Source organism: Peromyscus maniculatus, chromosome 7, assembly GCF_049852395.1.
Source record: "Peromyscus maniculatus bairdii isolate BWxNUB_F1_BW_parent chromosome 7, HU_Pman_BW_mat_3.1, whole genome shotgun sequence".
NCBI lineage: Eukaryota > Metazoa > Chordata > Mammalia > Rodentia > Cricetidae > Peromyscus > Peromyscus maniculatus.
This window is the reverse complement of record NC_134858.1, coordinates 65,089,691-65,104,379: the sequence shown is the minus strand read 5'-3', so window position 1 is coordinate 65,104,379 and position 14,689 is coordinate 65,089,691. Positions and strand designations below refer to the sequence as shown.

At 45.8% G+C, this 14,689-nt stretch overlaps 1 protein-coding gene across 4 annotated transcripts in view; it reads left to right on the top strand.

Annotated features, from left to right (window-relative positions):
• Tln2 (talin 2) overlaps positions 1–14,689 on the top strand; it is a 419,063-nt gene that overhangs the window by 72,774 nt on the left and 331,600 nt on the right. For all 4 annotated transcript variants that reach the window (XM_076576578.1, XM_042281192.2, XM_006979299.4 and 1 more), the window contains exon 2: positions 6,759–6,848. The gene's annotated coding sequence lies outside the window, so the exon portion shown is untranslated. The remainder of the gene's footprint in view (positions 1–6,758; positions 6,849–14,689) is intronic.

Genomic DNA, 14,689 nt, shown 5'->3' with positions numbered 1-14,689 from the left:
TGTTAACTGACTGTGCGTTTCAGTCCTGGCTCAGGCCCTCACTGGACAGGAACTAGCAGCTGGATGCAGTGACTAATGCCTTTGGGTAGGCTGAGGTCTCTAGCTTCAGAGAGAGTTCCCGCCCTCTGCCTGGTGGAGGAGCCCCCGGTGGTGGCCAGTGGGTTGTCTGGGCTGAATATCAAAGAACCACCCCTGGAATCTGTTTCCTGGCTTGACCATCCTCCCACCCCATCCTCCAGGGTGGAGATGGTACTTACAAGGGAGCACTCCAAGTTTGAAAAGGGTACCCCATGCACAGGCTTAGGGGCGGGGGCTTGAGGGAGTGAGGTTATCATGTTCCCACTTTGATTGCTAAAACCCTTTGTTCTTCTGGAGTTGGCAAGACTTGTCTCTTCCTGAGCTCTTAACAATGGTTTCCCTGTAAAGCTATTATTGTGAGTCAGTCAAGAATTGTATGTGCATGCATGTGCTGGAACCCACCCACCCACTTGTGAATACACACATGTAAACAGAGACACACACATGCACACACACACACACACACACAAACGTCTTGAAAAGTCGGCTCTGTGATTGCTTTTTAAATAGCAGACTTAGGAGAGAAGAGGAGACCCTCAGCAGAAGAAAAGGAACTACAGTAATTGGGCCTGTATGCTTTTCCTGGATGTTAGTTAGGTCCATGTGCACTGCCTAAAACCAGGTCAAAATGCTACTAAGTATCAGTGTCGCTTTTTGACTATTATAACTACTGAAATTTAAATGTCCATCAAAGTCCCTGTGTGTAGTCTTAATTCCCAGTGACATAATATGGTAAGTCAGGCCTGGTTAAGAGGATTTCAGGCCACGAGGGCCGTGCCTCACGCATGGACTAATGGCCATGGCCCCGAGAGTAGATCAGCTGTCTTAAGAGTAGGTTTTGGACGTACGAGGTAGCTTTGTTGAGCTGTCTGGGCTAAATATGCTTACCTCACATGCATGAGTACAGGTTCCCAGCATGCGTGTAAAAAGCTGAGCATTGCAACACATGCTTGTGATCCCACGTAGTGCTTGTCAGCTAGTGTAGTCTAACTGGGGAGCCCCAAGGCCTGGTGAAAGACCCTGTCTCAAAAAAACCAAAGTAGACAGCACTTGCAGGGTGACATCTGGCGCCAACTTCTGGCCTCTACGTATAGGCACATATGACCCCACCCACAGATGTGCGTGCTGTACGCACCATGTAGTAGGTTTTCTTGCCAAGGCTGCTTTAGCCCTCTCTTTCCCTCTTACTCTCGTACTTCTTCTACCATGGGATGCCACGTCATGAAGGCCCTGTCCGGATACGAACCTCATATCCAGAAATAATGTGTCTTATTTTGTTTTTGTTTGTAAAAATCAGTCTTCTGGTCCCACATCTTCTGTTTTAGCAACACGAAAGGAATGAGGATATTGACTTAAGAGATGACAAACTCTGCCTCCAGTGAGACCTTCAGAACAGTCTAGATGACATGCTCTTACTCACTAATTTGGTCAAGATGCTTCTGGTGAGCGTGGGGAGGGCTAGAGGTTGAGACACGCTGTCCACATCTCTCTATCTCTTATCCATTTTATGGCCGATGGATGACTTGATGGGATTCAGCCAACGAGCAGAATTGGCATAGGAAAGGCAAAGAGAGGATGAGGTACTGGAGGGGGAGGATGAAGGAACCTGGGTTTAGCGTCTCAGCAGGAGGAAGCAGGGTCCTCCCAGGTCTGCAGAATATCTGGCCCTTCTCTTGACCCTCAGCGGCTAAGGACAGCGTAAGAACAGTGTTCCTGGTGACATAATGTGCCTCAGGAAATAGACTTGCAGAATGTGTCAGAGAAGACCCTTGGGTGCACAGGTACCCAGTGCTGGCCCAGCATGGCATGAGCTCAGAATGCAGGACTGTGCCAAGGTGTAGACTTTCCAAAGGGAAGATGTATTTATAGACAGTGTCTCTAGAGCCTTCTGCCTGGCTTGTCAGACCCCGCCCTTCACATTTTTCTGGCATCTTAAAACGGGCTGAGAATAATTCTCAGAACAATCCTGGAAGATTCCCTTCACTGGCTTGAATCTGTTTTGTGGTTTTTGTTTGCTTGTTTTTTTTTTTTTTAATGTTTTATTGTGATTCTTAAAATGTCTAGTTAGATTTTCAAGGCCTAGTACTGTGGTAACTCCCTGTAGTCACATTTAGCTGGGAGGCTGAGGAGGATCACCTGAACTTAGGAGTTCAAGGCCAACAGAATTAGGAGGGATCAGTCATAAGGAGTAAAATGGACACCTATGGAGTCCATGCCTTCCCTTCCCCTAAGAGGTGACCAGCATCTCCCTGTCTAAAAAGTGAAAATACTGATTATTTATTTTCCGAGGGCCCAGATATTTGTGCTCAGATGTGAAGGCATAGTAACATATAAAAAATAAAATACCCATCTAGATTATTATTGGGAAAACCCTCTTGGTTTTCGAATAAAATATGATCTGAGACTAAGATTTTAAGAAAACAAAATTATAGGGCTGGAGAGATGGTTCTGATCTTTCAGAGGACCCAAGTTCAGCCCCGAGTGTCCATATCTGGTAGTTCACACCTTCCTGTCACTCCAGTTTCAGCGGTGGGACACCCTCTACTGGCCTCGAGCAGCATCTGCTAATAAATATGTGATACACATACAGACAAGCAGACATTCGTATACATATAAAAATAAATTAGTCTTTAAAAAAAACGAAAACAAGCCGGGCGGTGGTGGCGCATGCCTTTAATCCCAGCACTCGGGAGGCAGAGCCAGGTGGATCTCTGTGAGTTCGAGGCCAGCCTGGGCTACCAAGTGATTCCCAGGAAAGGCGCAAAGCTACACAGAGAAACCCTGTCTCAAAAAACCAAAAAAAAAAAAAAAAAAAAAAAAAAAACACTGAAAACAAAGGGCTGGAGAGATGGCTCAGCGGTTAGAAGATACACTGCTCTCGTTTGGTTCCTATAGCGCACATTGAGCAGTTCACATGTACCTTAACTCCAGCTCCAGGGAGATTGAGCCTCTGTGGATACCCCCATGAATTTGCTTATATTCCTGCCTCCATGCATATAATTAAAAAGAATATAAGTCCTTTTAAAAAAGAAACAAAATTATGTTTAAAAATTCACTAAAATATGACATGTCATAAAAATATTTAGTAGATAATTTTCTAGTTTTCATACAAGAACAAGATGATTACTATGCATATTCTTTTGTTTGTTTGGTTGGTTTTTTTCGAGACAAGATTTCTCTGTGCAATAGTCCTGGTTGTCCTGGAACTCTGTTTGTAGACCAGCTGGCCTTGAACTCACTGAGATTCACCTGCCCCTGCCTCCCGAGTGCTGGAATTAAAGATGTGAGCCACCACCACTCAGCTTACTATGCACATTCTTTTATTTATTTGCTTATTTTTATTTTTCAAATGTTTATTGAAAATAAATTCTTTTCTCACATAATATATCCTGATTATGGTTTCCCTTCCCTCTACTCCTCCCCGTTCTCCCCCACCTCTCCTCCCATCTGGATCCACCCCCTTTCGGTCTCTCATTAGAACTATGCTTATTTTTGTGTGTGCTTTTATCTATTATCATTACTATTAATCTTGGAAATTGAGTACTGAGCTTTGTAAGAGAAGATCCATGCTGAGGCTCTTAGGTGAGACCTCCAGCAGTCCTGAGCGATCCTGGCTACCAGGAGAGCCACACTATCCCCTGCATCTGCTGGAAGAAGCCAGCCTTCTCTGCTCATGGGATCACTTCACAGAACAGGTCTTCTTTCATGACTTCGCTTATGGAGGGTAGTTGAGAGAATTGTAGAAGAGGGCTCTGGAACATGGTAGTGTAGGGGATCCTTACACTGAGGAACAGACACTGGATACACAACTGACTCTGTTCTCTCTCAGGCTTAAAAGGCCATTGAATTTTTGGAGGAGTTTTCAAAGCTCTCTACTTCTGCTCCCTTTTCTCCCTTGAGAATAAGGAACATTGTAGGCACTGTGGGACGGTTTTATGTGTTTGTTTAGATGGATCTGGGGACTGTTGACCATTTCTAGTCTTATATTTGGTTTGTCTCTGGCTTCATTGGCTTCTTGGGTTGACAAGTGTCTAACTATTGGACGGGATGTGATCAGTTAGCTATGTGCCTGGGTATCCCAGTGTGGAGGCCTTGACCATGCTGTGGGTGGCCTTAGAAGCCTTTGCATTTTTCTCTGACATCTCTGTCTCCTTCTCATGATCCAGAGTAACTAGAATGTGAACACAGGAAAAAAAAATTGGAATTGTTGCTGTAGTTTCCAAACAAATGACCTCATTGTCTGAATTCTGCTTTGTGCAAAAGAAACCTTAACTTTGCCTTATAAAAAGTAATGGATCTTTGGGGAAACAGATCCAAATCCCCATTTAGTGTATGTAGTGGGGTAGGGAGGGAGGCTGGAGCTGACTCTACAGACAGAATATAACTAACATAATTTAACTCTGTTACACCAATGTAATAATGATTGCCAAAGAAGCACAGCAACTCAGAAAGACTGACGGCCCCTTCCTCAAAGTCGGCAAGTCATTATACTTTGTAGAAGCCAATGTCATGTGAGGTTTATTCAGCTCTGTGTTCCCAGAGTGAAGAGAGTTGTCAAATTTTGTATTAGCAGAGTGCCTTGGGCTTACCTTATTCCCCTTTTTACAGGTGAGCTGATCTGGCATCCATGGGTCAGGCATAAGCTGCTGGGTTGCAGTGGTTAGTCAGGACCAGCTGCAGCTAAAATCTAGGAGGAGAGGCAACTGTTTAGAGGATTATGTTCAACATATAATTAGGTGAAGATTTAATTTAAGAACCCAGACCATAATCAGAAGCCTCATTTCCTACAGAATGAGCATTTTGATTGTCTATTTCATTTCATCCAGATGAAACGGGACAGGAGTCAGTCTGCCATCCTTTAAGATGTCCTAATTTTGATGGTCCTCAAGCATCTCCTGGGATGCGTTCTGGTCCCTTGAATCTCATCTCTGGTCCCCAAGCATTTCCTGGGATGGGCTCTGGTCCCTTGAATCTTACCTATGGTCCCCAAGCATTTCCTGGGATGGATTCTGGTCCCTTGGCTCTCATATCCACTAATTTTTTTTTCAATCTCTGTGACCACAACACCTGACAGAAACAACTTTCCTTCAGGGAGGAAAACTAATGTTTGGCCCACAATTTTAGAGGGCTTCATCCTGTCATGGTGTGGAATGCATGGTGGAGTTCATGATGGTAGAAGTGTATGTCCGAGCCTCCCCACTTGGTGATGGATCAGAACGAGGGGTCAGTTCTACCCTTCAAAAGGCCTGTTTGTGTTCTGTGTCTTGGCATCATATCTGAACTGAGCACATGCCACTGTTGACCTAATTTAGCTGTCCTCCACCTCCTTCAGGGTCCACAGCTTCCTAAAGTAGCACTAGCAGCCAGGGCATCAAGAATGAAACATTAGCCTGTGGCAAAGATCTCAGATTCAAGGTTCTCCCAGGTCTGCCAACCTGAAGTGCAGGGCTGGAACATTTTCTCTTGGTTCTTTACATCTCAAAGATGCATATTTGGTTTTTATGTCTTTAGATTTCTTGCTGAAGGATTTAGATAATCTTCCATGCACACAAAATAGTTCTTTTTCTTTTTGAACTCTGATTTTTTTTTTTTTTAAAGGAAAACCAGGAACCTCACTTTGGCTGGTACGGGTCTTTTTGGACTAGAGAGGAAGGGGGGAGGAGGGAAGAGAGAGAGGGAAAGAGAAAGGGGGAGAATATGAATGAATTAGAGAAATGCTTAGGAACTCCTCCCTTGTCTAGAGCCAGACAGAACAAGGATAATGTTTGTTTAGACATGGAGTTTTATTAGGAAGGTAACTGCCTGTTGTTGGTTCTGATCCCGTGCTGCTGATTTGGGGCAAGGCCTGTTTGTGTTCTGTGCCTTGGCATCATATCTGAACTGAGCACCTCCAGCCACTGGTTTCCCAGGGTCCCTGGGGCTCTGAGCAACTATACTTGGTCTGCAGTGGGTAGATGGAGTCTCCCTCTCAGGCTGAAGACCGGGAGTTTGCCAGCTCTGAGGCTGCACTGTGCCTGGAGATCAGAAATTCCACTCCTCCCTCTTCATAGTCTGAAATCCAATCAGGAGTGTTCACTGTGGCGAGGATGTTGCTCCCCTGCTGTGATCCTTCATCTTGATTGCTAGTTTGAGAGGATTTAGCATCACCATGGAAACAAGCCTCTGGGCATGTCTCTGTGAGGGTTTCTAGATTGGGTTAACTGAGGTGGAGAAACCAGTAAATGTGGGTGACACCATGCCATGGGCTGGAGCCCTGCACTGGGTAAAAAAAAGTGAGATGAGCACTAGCATTTGTCTCGGCTTTCCGATTAGATGCTGTGGCTTTCTGCTTCCTGCTCCGGTTGGCATGATATCCTCACCTGATGGGCTGTGCTTTGGAAAATGAGCTGGGAGAGGCAGAATAAGCCTTTTCTCCATTAGGCTCTTCTTATCAAGTGTTTTGTCACAGCCATGAGCAAGTAACTAATACTTTATTTTTCTTTTTTTGGTGGTAGGGTCTCTCTGGGTAGCCCTGGCTGTCCTAAAACTAGCTCTGTAGACTAGACTAGCTGTTCTAACTCAGAGTTCCGCCTGCTACTGCCTCTCAAGTGCTGGGATTAATGGCATGTGCCACCACACCTGGCTCACTAAGACATTTCTTAAGGAGGTCTCTGAACTGGCATTTGTGTTTCCTTTGCCAGTGCGCTGCTGCAGGGTAACATCTGGACTGGAATCGAGGCCCCTCTGGTGCTTGGACATCCCTAAATTCCTGGATCAGCTTGTTGAAGACCGTGAGTAATGTTTATGTTGCTATTTCATGAGCCTAAAGAGATTGTGAGCAGCAGTTAAAGAGTTCAGCCAGGCCTGGTTGATGGGCTCATTCCATTTGGGCACAATGACCTTCAGCCATTGGCTGTGTGTGCCCTATAGTAACTATGAATTTGGCCCAATACAAATCATGAAACTACTTAAAACATTATGACCTTTTTGGTGATATCTATCTATCTATCTATCTATCTATCTATCTATCTATCTATCTATCTATCTATCTATCTATTTTTTGATAACACAATCACATGGTACTCCAGTTTGAACTTTGTAGATAACAACATTATGGTTACAATGTCAAAAGGTTGGATGTGCCTGGTGGGCCAGGCTCTCTCGTGCCCAGTTCCAAAAGCCTTCGAGATGGCTGCTGAAAATCTGCATGTGATTTTTCTGTCCTTACCAACAGCCATCACCAGAGCCAAACATACCATCTTTATCATCCTGTCTCTTCCCTTCCCTTTCACCATACAGCCACACTGGCTATTGCTTCTGGTCTATAGCAGGACAGTCCACATGATGGCTATAACCCAGTCCTCGATGGCTCACAGTGAGGAGATAGGAAGTGAAGGATCAGGAGTTGGCTCACTGTGTCATAAAGAAAGAATTTCTGGCCACTCGGGCACTTCTGTATCAAAGATACTTTCCAAACAGCTTCGTTGTGCTCAGATTTATTTAGTCTGTTCTCTATGTCAGACACACAGACCTGGCATTTTAATGGATTTTAAGTTTTCAACTTGACTTGTCAATATTTGGCTTCATGTACCTGTGTGTAGTTCATGGTTGGGCCAAGGCATTGAGTTTCTTCATTTAGCCAATTATCCACATGAAATGTGCACACCAGTTCCCGCACTGCAGGCACTGACAGATTGGAGCCACACTCTTGCTTATATCGCAGGCCCTTCTGCTGAACTGGTGCAGATAACTCTCTGTTGGGGTGTGAGATGCCAGGTGTGACAATTGCATTGAAACAACACCGCCGCTTTGTCCTTTAAGGTCCGGAGTTAACCTTGCTTTTCTACCAGGAATAAAGGCTCTGAGCCAGGGTCAAAGCCAAGATTTGCAGTGCAATAGCTTTTCGCCCCTGGATCTTGCTGGGGTGTCCCCCTTGTGCTGCTGTTTCTTGCAAAGGCTCCTGACGGCCAGTGGTCTGTTTCCTTGGCCTGTGTCTTTAGCATGACATGGAGACGTGATTTTGTTTAGAAGGCAGCTGTAGACAGAGGTTCTTTGACTTCTCTGTGTTTGTTCTGGCCGTGCATCCTTCAAGGACTGGCAGCAGTTTCCTCTGAGTTTGCCTGATGTTCCATGTGACCCAAAGCCAACCGCTTTGTCTTTATACAGTGAGCCACTTAGCACAGGGCCGGGATGATGCAGGGATCAATGAGGCTTCTCTTGTACTTGAACTCGGGGCCTAGCCCTAGACTGCATTTGCAGCCTGAACCCAATAAGATAACATCCTTTCTTCCATTTGCGTCCCCGACTCCAGTCCGCTAGAAGAGGAACAAAGGAACACTGTCCACATGAAGACCAGGAAGGCCTGTCAGTTGGAATGGTGGTCTTATGGTCTCCTGGAATGACAAGTCCACACATGAGATCACACAGCAGGTGTCCCCAGGCTTTTGTGAATTCAGGCATGCAAATCTCTCTGGGGTCTTAGGTTATGTGAGGTAATGGCAAAGAACAGGTGGTGTAGACGAGCCGGACTAAAAGTACATTCTTTCCTATAACACAGGTGGTGTTTATATTTCCTTTAAACCTCTTCTGACTGTACAGAGTTTCAGAAGTAATTTATAGCCTGTTGATATCCTGAATAAAGATACATGCTCATAACAAGAGGCTGCTTTCTCACTAGTAGTTTCAGGTCAGGATGTCAGCATTGCAAGCCTTTGGGCCTGTGTATGAAGAAGCATTAATATGGCCAGACTGGCCACTGGCTCCCTTTGTTGTGCCTGTGTCCTGTCCCTCCCCTCCCCTCCCCTCCTCTCCTCTTCCCAACTTGGGGAAGTGACCCTAGGGAAGTGCTCTACCACTGAGCTCTATCCTAAGCCTTCCTTTTCCTTTTGAGACTGGGTCTTGCCTAGGCTGGCCTTGAACTTGCTTCATAGCCTGAGCAGGTCTTGACCTTGTCTCGCTTGCCTCCGCTTCCCTGAGGACTAGATTACAGTTACCAGGTCTGGCTCTTGTTGTACTTGAAAATGACAAAGTAGAAAATTCAATGGAGTTATGGAAGAGTCTATTTTCAAAAAGCCTGTGCCCATGGGGGAGGGATGTTTTAGATGACCATGTTTTAGTTTGCCAAGGCAGAGAGAGACCCAGCTTGTTCTTGTTAGACCACAGGGTTCTCTATCTGCCTCTTTCTCCTGGAATGGAGACATGGCCCCACGCTTTCTCTCCAGAGGATAAGAAAGTGTGCTGTCACCTTGCTGCTTCCCAGAGTGAGTTGTCACTTCTCCCACTATGGCGGCAAGCAAGGCCTGCTTCTCAGTCTCTGCCATCCAGACTCAAGGTGACTTTTACCACGTCATATCCTAGCCTGTGGGCTATATCACATCTATGGAACTTCCTCCCCCTGGGAACCTATAAGAAATCCTGTTTGTCCCCTGAATGTGACAGGCTGAAGGATCTTTCTCTTCAGAGCCCTACTGCACTCACTGCCTGTGGTATGCAGGGTATACCTCTGATACTCGGGGATCTGAAGGGAACAAAAGGGAGTTGAAGACCCTCTCCCTTCAAGGAGGAGCCTGTTCTCTCTATTCCTGATGGCTGTCTGCCCTCATGAAGCTTTCCCTCTGACCTGGACGTTGGCTCTCCCCCTCGGCAGCCCTGTGGCTGCAACTCCCTTAATAAAGCTCTGCTGAAGTGATGTTCATTGCAGCCTTCCTTCTGCAGACCTATGACATCTCTCCCCGCTGTGAAATAATTCTGTGTGAGAGCCATAGTCAGTGAGGGCACTGCCCCTGCATGTGCAGTGCTGTGTGAGAGTCATAGTCAGTTCACTGCCCCTGCATGTGCAGTGCTTTGTGAGTGTCATAGTCAGTGAGTGCACTGCCCCTGCATGTGCAGTGCTGTGTGAGAGCCATAGTCAGTGAGTGCACTGCCCCTGCATGTGCAGTGCTGTGTGAGAGCCATACTCAGTGCACTGCCCCTGCATGTGCAGTGCTGTGTGAGAACCATAGTTACTGCTTCCCCCCTGCATGTGCAGTGCTGTGTGAGAGCCATAGTTACTGCTTTCCCCCTGTATGTGCAGTGCTTGAGTGAGCTCCACACTCTCTGCACTGCCCTGTGGGAAGGTCATAGTCACTGCTTCCCTGCTGCATGTACAGTGTTGTGTGAACACCATACTTTGCTATCTTTGCTTCTTGCCTATACCTCAAGGCTAGATGTCCAATTTTCTTCCCCATTCACAAACCCAAGAGCAGGACCAGTGTTGTTCACAGAGAAGATGCAGTGGGAACACAGAGGTACAATGACTAAGTACCCAGAAGCATCTTCATTCCAGCTGCCCTGGGTATTCTGATCTATTTGATAATTTTGTCAAAAATGATGTGTCCAGTGTGATGTCCAGTCAGAATTCTTTGTCATTTGGGACCCTGAAATGCAAGTTTTTCTCCATTTACAACCAAACCAAACCTAACAAAACCAACACCAATTAACAAGCAAACAAAAAGAAAGCTCACAGTTCTAAGGAAAGGAAAGAATTAGAATTTGCAGAGTTTGTCCTTCCTTGCAGAGATCTCATGCCCACTTATAAATGCTGTTAACTATTAACTTTATGTGAGGGGAAAAATACTCTTCAGCTGACATCAAGACTAAATTATACAATGCTTCCACAAGCCTTTGTTCTGAGGAAGTGTTTTTATAAACAATGTTACTCTTTGTGATAAGGTTGAAACATAATATGTCATAGACCATTGTGTAATGACTACATATTGCTTTTTATGATGTTACATGTTTTCACATACAGTCACCGGTTCTTTCATTCCTGACTACTTTTTGCTTGTTTGTTTTGAGACAGGATCTCATTATGTAGTCCTAGCTGTCCTAGAACTCTATGTAGACCAAGATGGCTTTAAACTCACAGGGATCCTACTGCCTCTGCCTTCCACATTCTGGGACTAAAGGCGTGCGCCACCTCACCTGGCTCCCTGGCTATCTTTTAAACCTTTTCTAGCTCCATCTTTCTTTTCTTTGCTCAATATTGTAATTAGCTTCTTTGGATTTTGATATGTTTTATTTTCAAGACAGGCTTTCTCTGTGTAACAGTCCTGGTTGTCCTGGAACTCGCTTTGTAGACCAGGTTGACCTCAAACTCAAAGATCTGCCTGCCTCTGCCTCCAAAGTGCTGGGATTAAAGGCATACGCCACCATGCCTGACTCTTTTTTTTTTTTTTTTTTTTTTTTTTTTTGGTTTTTTGAGACAGGGTTTCTCTGTGTAGCTTTGCGCCTTTCCTGGAGCTCACTTGGTAGCCCAGGCTGGCCTCGAACTCACAGAGATCCGCCTGGCTCTGCCTCCCGAGTGCTGGGATTAAAGGCGTGCGCCACCAATGCCCGGCAATGCCTGACTCTTTTAAATGCTTTTTTAACAGACTAAGATGGTTATGTTTGTAGAATTTCAGGGTCAGAAGATTAGTTTAAAATTTTTCCTCTTAAAAATATAAAATGTTGGGCCGGGCGGTGGTGGCGCACGCCTTTAATCCCAGCATTTGGGAGGCAGAGCCAGGTGGATCTCTGTGAGTTCGAGGCCAGCCTGGGCTACCAAGTGAGTTCCAGGAGAGGCGCAAAGCTATACAGAGAAACCCTGTCTCAAAAAACAAAACAAAACAAACAAACAAACAAAAAATATATATATAAAATGTTCCCAGATGTGGTGGCGCACGCCTTTAATCCCAGTACTCAGTAGGCAGAGGCAGGTGGACCTCTGTGAGTTTGAAGCCAGGTGAGTCTATATAGTGAGTGCCAGGCCTACCAGGGCTACATAGTGAGATCCTGTCTCTAAAAATAAACAAACCCCTACAAATATAAAATGAGTGTCTCCAACCAAGGACTCTTGGTAGCATAAAAGGTAACTTATCTTAAAACCATTTAAAAATTATTTTGAAAACTAAATGTGAAAAGTCTAAAACTGTCTAGCAAAGTTTTTATTTGTGTGTATGTATGCATGTGCATATGTGTGTATGGTGTGTGTGTGTGTGTGTGTGTGTGTGTGTGTGTGTGTGTGTAGGTGTATCCCTGGTACTGGGCTTACAGACATATGTCACAGTGATGGACTTCTAAGTGGGTGCTGGGTATCCAAATCAGGTCCTATGCTTTCTCAGCAAGTGTTTTACCCACAGGACCATCTCCCTGAGTCCTGTCTGCAGAGTTATCTAGCCAGCAGACCTTTGGCCAAGAAGCTTTTTCCATCTTGTGGTCCAGCCTCCTAGACTTGCCCAGCCTTTTGCTGCAAGCTCCTTTCCAGTGTTTGGTGCTATCGATTCTGAGAGATTCTTATACCCTCCTGCTCAGACTTCTGAGAGGGGATGTAAGATGAGCATGGAAGCTTCTTCTGTCTTTGCCCACCGAGGCCTGGCTTTGTCTCCGCATGGCCCAGTTTTCCTCCCTCCATCCTGGCTTGCAGAGACCCTCCTGTGAGTGCTCGCTTTGCTGGTCTGTAACATTTGTTGGAAGTACATTTCTCCAAGACATTGTCATACTGCATTGCTGTTCTTCAGGCCTCTGTGACAGATCCCATATTTAACGGGGTGATAACGCTCCCTGGGGATGAGCCTTGCTGGCCTGCCTAAGCCCCCGTGGGCTGCTTCCTGCTTTGCTGTTCTGCGTGCTCTGTCTGGTCCATCCTTGTATCAGTATCCTTAAAATAGACCAAGTTCTCTTGTATTATTCATAGTCTATTCTCCTGGTTTATTCATGCCCACTTTAAAAGTGATGTCCCCGTCTCTGGATTGCTCTCCTGTGTGGCTTCGGTGGGCCTGGGCTTTAAAGGGACTAGAAAGTTGGGCTGCCAGAAATAATGGCTTCTCTTTTCTTCCAGGGTTGCCTTGACCTCCTTCTGCTGGAGCTGCTTCTTGCCAGATGTTGGTAGAACAAAGAAGGGGGCGTTCCAAATAGGCTCCGCCCCAACAAACCCTGGTGTCAAAAGCCTCCAGGCTTTGGCATGGTCTTATTAGTGAGACAGCCTAGTAGTCAGGACAGAAGCTGTCTCACCCAGATGTTGTGTTCCATGGAACTGTTTCTGTGATAAAAATACCCACCCTCCTTAGAGCAGAGGCAGTCACTTAAGGATCTCCTGCTGTGTAGCAGGGAAGCCAGCGAGCACAGCACCCGTGGCCTGCACCCGTGGCCTGCCTTTGGCACTGTGTCCTTTGGCCAGCTGTGTGGCTCCCCAGAGACAAGTGCAGTTGTACAGAGAAAGCATGAGGGAGAGTGACAGGGAGGAGGGGGAGGGGGAGGAGGAGGTGATCCTTAAGCAGCTACTGAACTCCCAGCACTGGCTTTTTAGCCTCCCTGCCCCGAGACATTGCTCAGTGGCTGCTGTGGCTGCAGGGTCTGTCTACAGTGGGGAGGGTGACTCAGAAGTTTGGATGAATCAGCTCTGCTGATTTCATCACAGGAGCAGGGGAAGAGTGAGTCGGCCTGGGTTGGGTGGGGCTCCCGGGGTTCCCTGATGAAGCAGACGTGAGCTGATGCCCGGGTACCTGTCTAGATCACTAGGGTCTGCTGGTTGGTTACATGATAACTTGGGATACATGTTATATTTTCAATTAGTTAATTTTTATTTCTTTTTTATTTGTGTGTGTGCATGTAGGTGTGTGTAGGTGCATGCATGTGGGGGAGCTAGAAGCCAACCTCAAATGTTGTCCCTCAAGAGCCTTTTACCTTACTTAAAACTATGTTTTATTCCTTTATTTTGTGAGTGTGCTCATGCACACATCATAGCTCATTGTAGAGGTCAAAGGACAACTTTCCAGAGTTGACTCTCTTCTTTCATCTGTTGGATCCAGGGATCTAACTCATGTTGGCAGGCTTGCCCATCAGGCACTTTTACACACTGAGCGGTTTCACCAGACCAGATTGCCTTGCTTTGCTGAGATAAGGTCTCTTCACTGGGACCTGGGGCTCACTGTTTTTAGTTATGCTAGTTGGCCAGAAGGCCTCAGAATCCTCTTGTCTGTGTTCACCTGGCACTGGGACTATATGTGCCACCATGCTTGGCCTTTTACTTAGGTTCTTTGGATCAAACTGTGGTCCAACAGTCATCCAAAGTTCCTCTGCAACATTGGGGCATCCATCTTCAGCCTACAGGCCTAGAGTATCCGGCAGATGCTTCTGTAAAGCAGGAATTTTGAAGGACTGTCCTGCTTTGTTTTGACCAAGTTCATCAGTCACTTTCCTCTGTGTCCTACAGAGTGTCTGGCAGACTCTTCTGTGCAGCTGGAATCTTGAAGGACTGTCCTGCCTTGTCCTGAACTTTGTTTTAGTAAAGTTCAGCAGTCTTTTTCCTGTGTGTCCTGCATGTCCAGTTTGCACAGCACATTGTCAGCAAAGGCAAGAGCAGTTTCTTTGCCCAGTGGCTAACCTTGCCACAATGAAAGCAAACTCCATAAGAAGTTTCTTCAATGCCCATCATCTCTGAAGTAAATTGGTATTGCCAGAAGCAGATGTGTCTCATTGTCATGAAAAGCCCTAAGTTAACAAAACATTAAATGCCATATTCTGTAGGTCTTTGAAAGGTTTGAAGACCATCTACCTATCTAAAATACATCTCTATATGATCTGGAAAGCATACCTAACATATCAATAATTATGA